Here is a 14029-nt window from a genome sequence, read left to right on the forward strand (position 1 = left end):
AATGAGGAACCTGAATTGAGTATAACATTTATTTTTTATTCTGAAAACAAAAAAATAAATATTTAAACCTCATAGTTTTTAGTAACGAGATCCGGATATTTGAGATAATGATACCTTCTAGATGGCGTTTAAAAATATGCCCGATATTTATATATCGGGCATTATTTAAGGATTAATGACTCTCCTTGTCAACTGAACCAATTTTGAGTCCCATTATCAAACACTGTTACAACTCTAGTTGTGAATCGAATGCATTTTCGGTGTTTAAAAATAAAACAAAAAACCCCGGAAATTAACATGGTAATCCTAATAAATTTGGAGAATTTTTGATAATAGAACAGCCTACTATCATGGCGTTTCATTAAATTAGATACGATTTGCTGTGAGGTGAAGGAAATAAACACAAGTTTTACTTTGTATTGGGCACAGACAAGGGCTCTGTTGTCAATTATCAATTATATTTCAAACGTTACTCACACTTATAGTTACTAATTAAAATCGTGTGTATAATAGAAATGTTAAAAAAAAACGAAAATCAATATGGTTACCCAGAACATTTGAGGAAAGTTTTGGAGGAGATCAGCTGCAATCAGCTGTAACAAGGGAGGAGGGGAAGAAGGAAATAAACAAGGCCATTGGCAAACTTATTCCTACGTCGATCCCCAACTCTACTCTTGTGAATAGCTGTAGATTTACAGTAAAAATTTTATTTTTGAAATTTTTTTCCTTCCGAAAAAAAACAACAGACGCCCCTGTTAAATAAAATTGTATTTTACGTTTCAAGTTACATAACGTATTTATTCATATTATTAAAAAAAAGTATGTTTTTCCATAGCCTTCACATACATATGCAATAGGGCATGATAACAATTTAAAAAAACAACACCAATAATTACAAGATATCATTGATATATATACTAATTTTTGACGATAAACAAAAAAGTATACAAAATAAAGTAATTAAACAATAATACCCACAAGGTGGCACCACTATCCACGAGTATGTAAACAAACTACTAGTGATGGGACCATTAATCGGAATCAGATAATCGGGTGATCTTTCTGGAATCAGAATTGGGATTGGCATCGGTAAAATGATGTTGAATTTGCAATTCCCAATATTATTATTTACTTTTCTAAGTTATAAAAAAAAAGAAAAAATTAAGATTAAACAGAAACCAAATTAAGATTTTTTGCTTTTTACTACGAAATTTAGTGGTTGAATATTTTCTAAAACAAAAATTTAATATTTGTAATTTAATTTAATTTTCAATTCTTTTTCCAAAAAAAATTAATTACTTATAAATTACTATGCATTTTCTCCAAAAAAAAAAAAAATATATATATTAGTGATTTAAATTTTAAAATTTTTTTGATAACTGGTGGATTTTTGAAATTATTTTCAAAAGCTTTATTTTTTATGAATAATTTTGGATTTTTGAAAGTTTTTTCCGAGATATTTTTTTTTAATCGATGTAAATTTTTGAAAGTTTTTTCCGAAAAAATTCAATATTTAATTTTTTGAATTTTTTTCCCAAAAAGTTAATTTTTATTGATAGGACGATTAGTAGTTAATCAGAGAGTTGATTGATCTTTCTGGAATCAGAATTGAGATCGGCATCGGTAAAATAAGGATAAATTGTGATTCCGATTCTTATTTGTTACTTTTATAAGTTATATATATATATATATACAGGGAAGTATATATCGGAAGTAAAACGTAAGCTGTTAATAAATGCTAATTATGTAATTAAAATAGAGAGGTTTTGTGATTTTCGCCAGCATATTCTGAATTTCCTGTCCTTTTTGTATAAGTAAACAATAATAAACATTTCTCAAATCTTTCATCATGAGTGAGCAAGAACCAAAAAGGCAGAAGATCTCAGACATTCTGGATGCCAAAATTGAGGTGGGAGAGATTATGGACATTGTGAAGTGCTCTAGGAGGCTTATTTTCAAGGTTACCAAGATGTAAAAGATGGACCTCTCAAGGAAAGAAGGAAGTGGGAGACACAACTTGAAAAGGGATTCTGAGTTTCTGGGGGACCTGAAGACGAAGATCAAGGAGGACCACACAAAATCCATAAATCGCCTCTAACGAGTTTGATGTGGACAAAAAAGGACAATCAGGTGGACTGTGAAGGAGAACTTGGGGTTGTCCTCTTACACAAGGAACCCACGCTACCTGTTGACGGACACTCTGAAGGAAAGAAGACTGCAGAGGGGCAAGAAAGTTCGAGCGTGGATCAAGGCAAATGTATCCAATGTAAAAATTTTCTCTGAAGAGAAGATTTTCACCTTGGACCAGGTCTACAACCGTCAGAGCAACTGTTGGCATGGGAGATCATCAGAGAAGGTCAAGGAGGTGTTCCGTACAAAATATTCAGCCCAAAAAATGGTCCTGGGGGTCATGGCGTACGACATTAAGAAGATGCCTCCCTTCTTTTTTAGGGCTGGGGAGAAAATCGGGTAAGAGGCTTACTACAAGGTGCTGAGGTTCACCATACTGCTATGGCTCAAGGCCACCTACTCAGGAGAAAACCATGTTTGGACCTAAGATCCCTCTCACACATTGTCCAAACGCCAGAAGTTCTGCACCGACAACTTTGCTGATTTTTGGGCCAAGGACATGTGGCCATCATCTTCGCCGGATTTGAACCCGTTGGACTTTTCTGTGATGGGCACTTCGGAGAAGGAGACTTACTGTACATCTCACCCCAATGTGGACTCCCTGAAGGCCACCATTGTGAAGGAGTAGAATAAATTGTCCGAGAAGTTCATCATAAACTCCTACAAGGCTTTTCGCCCTCTTGGGGAGGCTGAAATTGCTTCTGAGGGCGGCCATATTGATTGAACATGTTCACAAAAGTCGTGCCTCAAAGTTTTGTTAAAATTTCAAAATATAAAATAAGTCCAGGTTTTGCTTCCCTCTATATATAAAAACTGCCCCCCACAAAAAATTGAAAATTTTTTGCTCTTTATTAGAAAATTTAATATTGGAATTTATCTTTAATATTTGTAATTTAATTTAATTTTCAATTCTTTTTTCAAAAAAATTTAATTCCCTGTAAATAACTATGGGATTTTTGGAAATTTTTCTACAAAAAATTAATATTTAAATTTTGTAGAGAACAGTTCGGGATATTTGAAATTTTTTTCCGGAAAATTGCTTTTTTGAGAACGGGAGGGAATTTTCAAAAAATAATTTTTGTGAATAGCTATGGATTTTTGTAAGTTTTTTCTAAAAAATTTAATTTAAAATACTTAAAATATTAAACAATCGGAATTGACCTCGGGAATTTTTACTAGAATTGTATCGGCATCGATATTTTTTGTGGAACCATCCCACCATTTCAAACTACTTTAAAGTAAACCAAAGCTCATAATCTATTGAAAGCTGTGTAAAAATGTCTGCTATTCATGTAAGTGTATTCTAATGATAGAAACAGATTCATAACTGGACAAATCACAAGCTGGATGCTGATTAACTTAAATGCGTAGAGGCAATAGAGATAGAATAATTTATTTATGTATAATTATTAATTTATTTTTATTACAATTTTTATAAAAATGTCGTCAATTAAAATAATTTTAAGTAAAATAAAGGATCTGAATTTAAATATAATATATTTTCTTTTTTTTCAATAGCTTTTATATATAGCTGAAACTAAAGAATAACCCCTATATAAAATTTTCCATAGATTGTACTAAAAACAGTTTGATTTTGATTGATTTTTTAAAATTTAATTTCACAATTTTCTTTTAAAATATTTACTTCATAAGCGTTACAAGTTTGCGGTGGTTTGTTTTCTTTTCTTTGCGGTTTACCATTGTAAGCCAGTTAAATTATCAGGCACACTTTATTCATATATACTCATATATAAAGTTATAAAATTCTAGGCATTGTCGGTATGTGAAAATGAACATCGTAACTCTGACGATTGAAGAATGTTTTGTGAAGAGAGCAACTTATATATTAGGACTTTTGATTAAATTAGCTAAAATTATCTATAAGAGGAAGAATATAAATGCAAATCATATTCATTATCTAGTGAGAACATTTGTAGGAACGACTTCGACGTTGATTCTCAATTCATCTAAACCTTTCTGTTAGTGGAGGGACCATTAATCGGAATCGGAGAATCGGGTGTTTTTTTTGGAATCAGCATCAAGAAAATAATGTTTAATTTGCGATTCCGACTCTTATTTATTTCTGCTATTTAACTATTTATTACTTTTCTATATTATGAAAAAAAAAAAAAAAAAAAAATGACATCCCCCTTCATTTAAAGGAATTTTTGCTTATTTGAAATTGATTTTAATTTTTCAAATTTTTTTCCCAAAAATTAATTTCTTTGTTCTATTTTTTTGTTAATAGATAAAAGTCTCGAAATTTTCGTCAAAAAAATTAATTTTTTTGTGAATAATTGGGATTTTTAAAAAAATTTAGATACAAAATTTAAAATTTTTCCAAAAATCTAATTTCTGTATCTTTTTTTAAAAACAATCCCCCTCCCCACCCTGTTCCACAAATATAATCCTGTGGAAATTGTAGTTTTAAACTATTATTTAAAATATTAAAGAATCAGAATTGGGAATTTTTACTAAAATCGCATCGGAACCAACATTGGAATTTTTTTTTTTTCAATCATCCAATCACAAATTTTGGGTAATTAGAGGATGCCCTCCGGCGAGTTTCAATCCCCTTAGGGATAATCTAGAAAATTATAACATGATTATTTAAAGGTTTTGTTTCCCTTTCCCTCATAAAGAATAAAGGAACAATGTTGTATCGGTCCTTATTTAGGACTGATGCCTGCATTCTCATATAGTTCAGCTTTGGTACGGTAAAAACTTATAAAGTTCGGTGGTCTAAGATTACTTCATTCAACTTTATTTATTAAAAAAAAAAAAAAAATCAGTTCTAGCACTGACATCCTAAAGACTGCTTCTTTTATTACCTCGAATTTGGAACTCAAATGCCACTCCATATCTAGCAAGAACAGAGGCAGTAATCACTTCAATATGGATCACAATTCTACTTTGTGTCTGATATGGACATACACTTATCATTGTAACCTCTACGTCTTTCATGAGTATACACAATAGTGATTACCAAAGTATTATTGAGTGCTTCTCCAAATTATTGAGCGAAATCGGGAGACTGCTGATTGTTTTAAATAACGAGAGAGAACCGGAGTGTGTCTCCATTTTAGAAAATTAAAATCGCTCAAATTTTCCCTCATTTACATATATCCGTTTGCATTACTTTTTTTGTTTCTACCTCTTAAAAATTGTAAGAATAGACGGTTCAAGTTATGTCTCAAGATTAGCTGGAATCTTTTTTTCCATGCTGTATCTGTGATTCTTTGTTGTTTTCGTTTGATGAGTTTACCTCTCATGTAGCTTGCCAGTTTAAGAAGACTCAGGTATTCCTTCAGAGACATGACCAGCTCCTTCCTGTGGGGAGATACAGGTGGAAGATAAATCAGTTTTTTGTTTGCAAACGAATTTTCTCAACTGAATTACGATTTGCTTATTTTTTTATGTAGTAAATTGACATAAGATTTCGAGCATAAATCTTTAGCGAGCATAAGGTCAAAAACTTGAGAAAACATTGTTAAAGGTCAAGCTAATTATCGTACAGTGGTTCCAAAATTTTTTTTGTGCTCAAGCCACACCAAAAGACAAATAAAAATATCTCGACACCCCTATTTTAAATAAACATATCATTTGGATTATTATAAGCTAGTGAAAATCATGTATGGTTGTCAATAATCGTACTGCACACTTAACTTGCAATATACTTAATTAAATAGCCATCATAAAGAGTTATCAAATTAAATTGCATATACTTATACGAGGGAAAAAATGAGCGCGCTCATTGCTCTAAGAAACGAGGGGGGGTTGCACTACTCACAAAACAGGATTTTGTATGCAAGCTAATGCTTTGGTGATGCCTAGATGTTCTCTCTTCAAGAATAAAATATAAATGATAAAAGGTTTGCGAAATAAAATGTTAGCCATTATTTTTCCCTACTCTAAATATGACAAGTATAGCTCTTAAAATATATTTATCGAAGAGTCAATATAAATTTGACCTTTAAATGATAAACTAAGAGATAATTATTCTTATATTCCAAATCAATAATATTTTTCAATGGAACTCAAAATTGGAAACTTCTAGAGTGCTGAAATTTTGGTGATAAGACTGACCTGTACTTAAAACTGAGATACGCCAACGATGCCAATTTAAGATTTAAAAGTTTTACGGTGTTAACATTTTTGACGATTGCAGATGTTATCAATAGTAGGCCTCTTTTGAATAATTAATTTATTAGAAAAGCACTGGTCAATAAATTTTGCTTTTTCGCTTTTATTTTAATGTTTTATGTCTTAAAAGGTCATAAAGGACATTTACATTTTTTCGCAGAGTTTAATTAGTTATAGATTTTATATTTATCAGTCCAATAGTTGGGTTGTGATATGCTAAGGAAATAAAAGAGGGGATCATGAGCTAAATTTCTTTCAACTACAATGGTCGTTATTTTATACATATAGATATTATTTGTTTCGAAAAATTAGGAAAATATATTTTATTTTTAAATTTATTTAGCTCAACAGTATTTAACTAAATAATAATTTTTCTATTTAAAAAATTTAAATTTTAAAACTAGGTATATTGCTGTTGAGTAAGCTTTATATTTTTCAAACTTTGTCAATTTATTTTTGTATAATCAAAATCCTTTTTTTTAACATATATTTACTTTTTAGAGAAATATAAGATATGGCTGTTTGAAAATTGGTTTACACCATAGTTTTGTTAAGATTGAAAAAAAAAATAAAAAAAAAGAAGAAAGATTTGGAGTTTGCAGAACTAAGGAGGGTGGACAATCTATTGACGCCCGTGTTTAAGATCTCCTATAACTCTCTTCAAAATAAAGATAAAACTTGGAATTTGGTATGATTAATCTTTTATTAATGTTAATAAAAAAATATTAACGGATAAAATCACCCCCAGCTGCAATGACCTCCTCCAGGTGGGGGTACAAGCAGGCACAGGCCTTGATGATGTACTTTCTAGGGATGTGGCTGAATACTTTCATGATAGAGGTGATGAGGGTAGCCTTGGTATTGTGATGATGACGGTTTGTATCCCTTTCATCCACACCCAACACAAAAAAGTACAAGGGGTGGAGGTCATGGCTGCTAGGGGGCCCGATCTCCTTCTCCTATTAGCAGTCAATGTTCTGCTTCATAAGGAGTGGGACCAGGGCTACTGGGAACTTTTCAACAAAACCTCAGACTAGAGATAGACTGATGGAGGGTCAACCGAAGTTCATACTTACCCTCGGCCGAAGCCAAAAGTAAAATAATATAAATATACCATGCCATAAATGACCAAATAGGATGGTAAATGACGTTAAGTGAATTTAAGTGTATATTTTGCTAACAATTCATAAAACATTTTTTAGTTTTTGACTGAATATATAGATAAATTTTAATAAGATATAGACATTACAGAAATACCCATACCAAAAATGATATTAAAAAGTTCCATATCAATAGTCATTAATGGTCGTAGTTGGAGAATTGGAGATTTTTAGAAAGAAAAATCTGTTCTTTCGTATTTTCTGGACTACGACGAGTGCACCTAATATCTATTACCTGGCCTGCAGTGAAAAATAATCCCTCAGAGTCAACTGACACAGAGAGATTTCCAGAATCATTGACACAAAATGGATTTTTACCCCAAACTGAAACATTTTTCCCGATGGATCTTACATTTTGCTTAACATTCGTCCATATAGTTGATATCAAAGTGCTCCCAAACTAGGCTCCAAGCCATAATTGGACTACAAATCGACTACCAAACCCATTTTCTTTCATGGAAATAAAGATACACGAGAGAAAGAAAGAGTGACTATTAAAGCCATGCAATATTTGTCCTCTCAACTTTAATTGCCTTAAGATCATGAAAACAGATCAAATGAATAACTAGATTATTCTATTCTTCACTTAGTATAGTCGGCCTGTATAGTAACTGAACACACAACTTATATTGTAAAAACTTCGCTATTTTTAATATTTTTATTGATAATAAGATAAACTGAATAATATTGTGTTGATATGATATACATATTTCATAATCAACTTTTGCTAGTCGACTTTGGCGCACTAGAGGAGGATATAAAAAACTTCGTATTCCAAAGAAACCTGGCTTTCTTTCTGTGATCCGTCGCCGAATCCTAAGTTTCATCTATCTATACCCCAGACATAGCTGTTTTTAAAAAGCCAAGATTAAAAAAAAAACATTATAAGGCTGCAAGAATATTAATATAATGATATATTTTAATTCATTTATTCAAGAAATTTCTGTAGATATTTGCAAATGACTGGCTAAAGATAAATGGTGAGACCTCTTTTAATCGTCAAAATAGTTTTCTATATGTTTTGGTGAAAGTACGGGGTAGAGCAGCAAAACGTGGACTGTTAATTAATAATTATTTTCTCATTATTGTGGAAAGGTTTAATGATTATTTTTTGATATTATGGTTCCACCGACTTTTTTACATAAATAAACTATATTAATCATTTTGTCATTGGATCATCATTACTGAGCAACAAGAAAAAAATTAGTGCATCTGAGTTCTTCTAATGAAGTTGCCCCCACCCCTCACCCTACAGGCCTGATGCCAACCCCCCTTGACTACAACTTTAAGGTGTATGTCGAGAAGAATGGCTGCAGTGTCCGTCATCCAAACACCGAGGCCCTCAACCCCACTGTCAGCCAGCACTGGGACGCCATGATAGAGGACTACATTTGCAGTGCGTGACAAATTTTCCACTGCTGCCTGGAAGCCATCATTGCTGCTAAGGCCAGTTACATTGATGATTAAGAAAGCTCAGACACATATCTATTTATAGTATTAATTTTGTTCACATTATGTTGTTAATTAATTAACTTTATATGGTTGTAGTTTAAAATTAAAAGTGTTCATATTTTAATGGATCACTCGTTTCATACTTAACAACAACTCCATCTGATTTTTTTGTCTGTCCCCTTACCCCTTCAAGTAGCAAAAATGCATCATCATAAAATAATTTATGAAAAATTTTATTTGAATGACAATATCGGGATCAAATTTCGTCTCATAAATAAATTGAAGTCTTTTGATAATTGTAAAATTTCTTGGATATCTCAAATCATTCCAGAAAATTTAGTTCAAAGCCTATAATTGACAAACTTGTCTATGAAAATATGTTAACAAAGCCTGCAAGACCCAAAACTTTTTGAAAAAAGAGAAGGTCCCATTTTGAGACCCTCAAACCTGGCCATATAACTCTCCCGAGATGAATAACATAGGGGAGTTAGTGAGGAATGTCTCTGCCAATTTACACGGACTATTCATAATACTTATATCAGGGCCTTCCGAATCTCTCACAGCATAATTTTTTCTTTTTTGAAACAGATAATAGGTGATTAAGTTGTTTTTTTAAACATTTTGTTTTTATTTTTGATTGGGTCCCCGAATTTCAACAACCATGTATATGAAAGAAAAAAAAAGTATTGAGCATTTTCCTATTCTTGATTTTTCTGTAAAATCAACACTTATTGCGAGTTTATTTTATAACAAAATATATAAAAGTCCTTCTCTTGTTTTATCTAGGGCAAAAATAAAGGATTTTTGAAAAAAAATATGTTGAAGGAATAACTGATAAGACGCACATTTTTATTAATGTTTTAGTCAAATACAATACTCACACTGTACTGCATGAAATAATTTATTATGTAAATATAAGGTATACAGTATACAGAGTGTACAACTTTGTCTCTATTTTTAGCATTTGAGCAAATATTATTTCTGATCACTCTGCAATGCCCTTTGCATAGGGAAAACGGCAATCAACATAATTTTTTTATTCTTCTACGATGTCCACAACCTTTGGAAGGAGGAGGGGACATATAAGAGAAAATCCAAGTAGTCCCATAATGATAAAAAATGCACTCCCATATTTCTTGTAGGCCTGAAACGTTCTTTTGGGGCTCCGATTAACATTCTTGCCAAAAAGTGCCAAAAAAAAAATAATACTTTCAAACAAAATGAAAGCCACTCAGGCTACCCACGGAAGAAACACAGAACGATTTGAAGTCCGATGGTAACAAAATCATATTTTATTTTCGAATTACAAAAAAATGGACTGTCGGCAAGACCCACAATATCCAGAAGGACAGATGATTGACCATAGAGAAAGATAATGTCCCCACATCTTTGACACTAAGTTTCCAGCAAGCATCATGGCCCTTTGGGTGATTGTGAGCAATGGCTGTGTGATGCCTACCGTATTTATTAAGGCAAAAGAGAGGGTGAGTGCCGACAGGTACTGTGAACTCTTGTTTGACTAAGTTATACTTTGGAGGAAAGCTGAGGTCAATGGTGTTGAGTTCCTGTTTCAACAAGACTCAGCCTCCCACTCACGAGGGGTGTATAACCTAAAACTTTTTTAATGATGAAAAGGTGCCATTTTGATACCCCCAGACCTGGCCTTCTAACACCCCTATATGAAACCCATATATTACTACTTTTTGGGTGTGTTAGCAAGGAATTTCTTTGCCAATTCACATAATAGCATCGACTCTTTGAAGGCTTCTATCATAAGTACTGGCACAAAGTACCATCGCAGACATCGTCAACCTGACAAAAAAGGGTATAACATGACGCCACATATTCAACTCTGATACTGTAATTAAAACTCAACTTTTTTCCTTTAGACTACCTTGAAATTATAATATTCCTTTCTACTCAGATAAAATATTATATGTACCGTAGAGCAGTTTGGTTTTCAACTTTTTTCGAATTTCGATTAGGGGTAGTGCAGAAAAGTTGTCATATCAGGAGCGTCCGTAGGGTGTGCATCCACTTCAAAAAATGAAAGAATTTTTGCTTTTTACTAGAAAATTTAATTTAATTTTTTTTTTCACATAAATTAATATTTCTTATTTAATATAATTTTTCAAATTTGTTTGACAAAAATTTAATTTTCTGTTAATAGCTATGATTTTTGAAATTTTTCTCGAAAAAATATAATATTGAATATTTTTGTTTCAAAATATTTAACATTTGATATTTAATTTTTTAATTTTTTTTCAAAAAGAAAAAGTCAAAAACCAAGCGCCCCCCGAAAAAAAAAAAAATACATATAATCCTGCGAATGGTTCTGCATATACTATGAAAATTACTTATTCAAAATTGCATTGTCCTATGAGATCATCTTTATGTGACAAATATCGATCAAATTATGAAAAGAGGCAAAAACTCTTTACTGAGTAAATAAAGATACAAAGAAGATATTTTTAGTTATTTTGCATAAATAATTTTGATTGACATTTTTCTAACATATAAAAAATATTAATAAAGTTTTTTTTCTAAAATTGTTAAGCAAAAAGAATCAAGAAAAAAAAGTTAGGAAACTTTGATGATCTGAGTAGAGTGTGCATCATTTTTTTATATTTTCAGACCGAAAAGATCAAATTTTCCTTAAGTTATTTTCTCTTTTTGCTCGATAGGCTAGGCTAGCTTCAGAAAAAAACTTTTTAAATCTTTTTTATAGGTTTATTAATATGTATCATCATTAATTTATTGATACTGTATTAAAATCTTTGATGAAGAAGTAAATAACTTTTATTTCCTTTCAAACTTTAAACTACATGTGCTACTTAAAGATGACATCGTAGTTAAATGAAATTTTGAATAGGTTATTTCTTTACTCGAAATTCCAAAATAATTGGATAACAAACCCCCCCAAAATACTCTTGCAGTTCCAGGTTGGCCTTCTTGACAGAGCCCTTCTTCCTCTCCAACGTTTTGGACTTGCTGACGGTTTAGTCGGTGGAGCTGGAGACTCCCAACTGCTTGGAGTGCACGAATGGAAATTCGTCGATCACATTCAAGTGTTACTTTCTTGAGTTGTACGTGTTGTGTCTGACGAGGTCATGTGACTCGAGCTAAATAATAAGGAACTAGAAGGACCGAGAGAAATGAAGACAAGGATCTTGAGAAAGAAGAAGGTAAGAGGATTTGAAGGATCATATTTAAATACACAACAGTACGGAAGCTACAGAGCTCTGGTTTGTTTTGTTTTGTATGTAATTATTTATACTGTAATATTTCGAAATATGAATTGATTTTAATCACTCGACAATAATTAATTATTGAATTAGTAAGTTTCCAGATTTCGATGGACCCCCCAGTACAGTAATACCTTGGCATATGAGTTTAATTAGCACCTTGACAGAGTTTGGAAATCAAAGCAATTTATCTCTACAGAAATACCTACAAAATCTTAATAAAAGTTTGAATGTTGCGGCACTTGTTTCTCAAGGTATTACCGTGGCTGAGTATATACCCTTTACCGTAGCTGATGTTCGTTCTAGCAGACAAAATATTCAATGTACTTTAGCCTTACTATGCCAAACTGTCAATCGAAATCCCCTTGTTATCTCTATGTACATATTTCTTTCTCTATGGGGTTTCCTATGGGATAGGAACTCTAAATTTGAAAAATGAATATGTGTGCTTATGCAGTGATATGCTTATAATAGGTTGACGTTAAATACTACGAATTTTTTAGTATAATATACCTAAAAATGGGAACAGGATTGATCTTAAAAAAAGAAGAAAAGAAGGTCAATCAACAAGGAACGTCATTGAATGTAATATGGACTTAATTTATTTTAAAAGGCTAGTCCTTTTCTAAAAATAGTTATTTTAAAAATAAAATAAAGGATTCCATTCTACAAAAAAAGTCATTCGATAAATATTATGTATAAAAAAAGGCCCCACATTTTAGTTTGTTAAAAGTGAAAATATGAAGGGACCCTGCACATTTGTATTTCCCTCCAGGATTCGCTCATCTTAAAATTGTCTCTTTTTAAATCATATCCAGGGTCTTTTTTAATAAAATGTCCGGTTTTCTATGAGACAAAAAGTTGAAAATCAATTAAAAAAAAAAATATATATATAGTTTTAAAAAAATAAATCTAAATTTATAGAATTGTTCTTTTTCTCGGTCACAAATGGTTATCTTTTAACATTTTTTCCGGATCTTCTGGTAAATTTTTGTAAATGTATGAAATATCTGGCTTATTTGATGAGAGAAATAGTTCATATTGAAAATCGAATTCATATGAAAATATAATCATTTATAAATTTCAAAATATCAATTTACCAGTTATAACCGTCACTTATTACACTGTGGAACAACACAAAATTTCTACCAATTAGCCAAGAATATAATTTATCCTTAAGCACAGAGCCTAAAACTGATCTCAGCTTTTATTTGGATCATCGGGTTTCAGAAAAAAACTGAAGCTAATTACGTACTATTATCGTTCAGAGTAATTTTTTAACCCCAACACAATCACCGAATTAGTTTCTTTTTAATTATTTATCATCTTATGTATCCTATTCGAGACATCGTAGCCGTGAATGAGATAAGTTAACAATAGATGTAAAAGGTTCGTTTCTTTAAAAAGTACGTTTGATTCTCTTTTCGTGATTTCTTCGAGTCTAGCAATGTCACAGCGGGGTTTTCCAGATGTCATACTAACTTTTCCTCATTGAATGTTTTTGATTTTTAAGAGTATGCTTTGTACAAGCATTCGTGTATGGATCAATTGAGTGTTCTTGGATCCTAATTCATATTTGATATTTCTCTCAAAAATAGAATAATTCTATTCCTCAAAGGCTAGAGAAGAAGTCCTTGGAAGCCATTGAAAAAGGGGGAAGAAAACAGGTCGATATGAAGTAAAGTCAAGTCAATATTATTATTCGTCAAATGATATGCAGTCATGAGTATAAAGAAGATCAGCGTCCCAAACGCTGATCTTCAATATTGAATCCTAGTATAGACTCGCAAAGATAGTAGTAGAATTTCGTTACCAAAAATGATTGTAAATTTTATTTCAACAGTTAATGAGAATAATTTATTACAATAAATGAAAGATAATAATTACTTGAAGAATACA

Source organism: Lepeophtheirus salmonis, chromosome 14, assembly GCF_016086655.4.
Source record: "Lepeophtheirus salmonis chromosome 14, UVic_Lsal_1.4, whole genome shotgun sequence".
NCBI classification, from domain to species: Eukaryota; Metazoa; Arthropoda; class Copepoda; order Siphonostomatoida; family Caligidae; genus Lepeophtheirus; species Lepeophtheirus salmonis.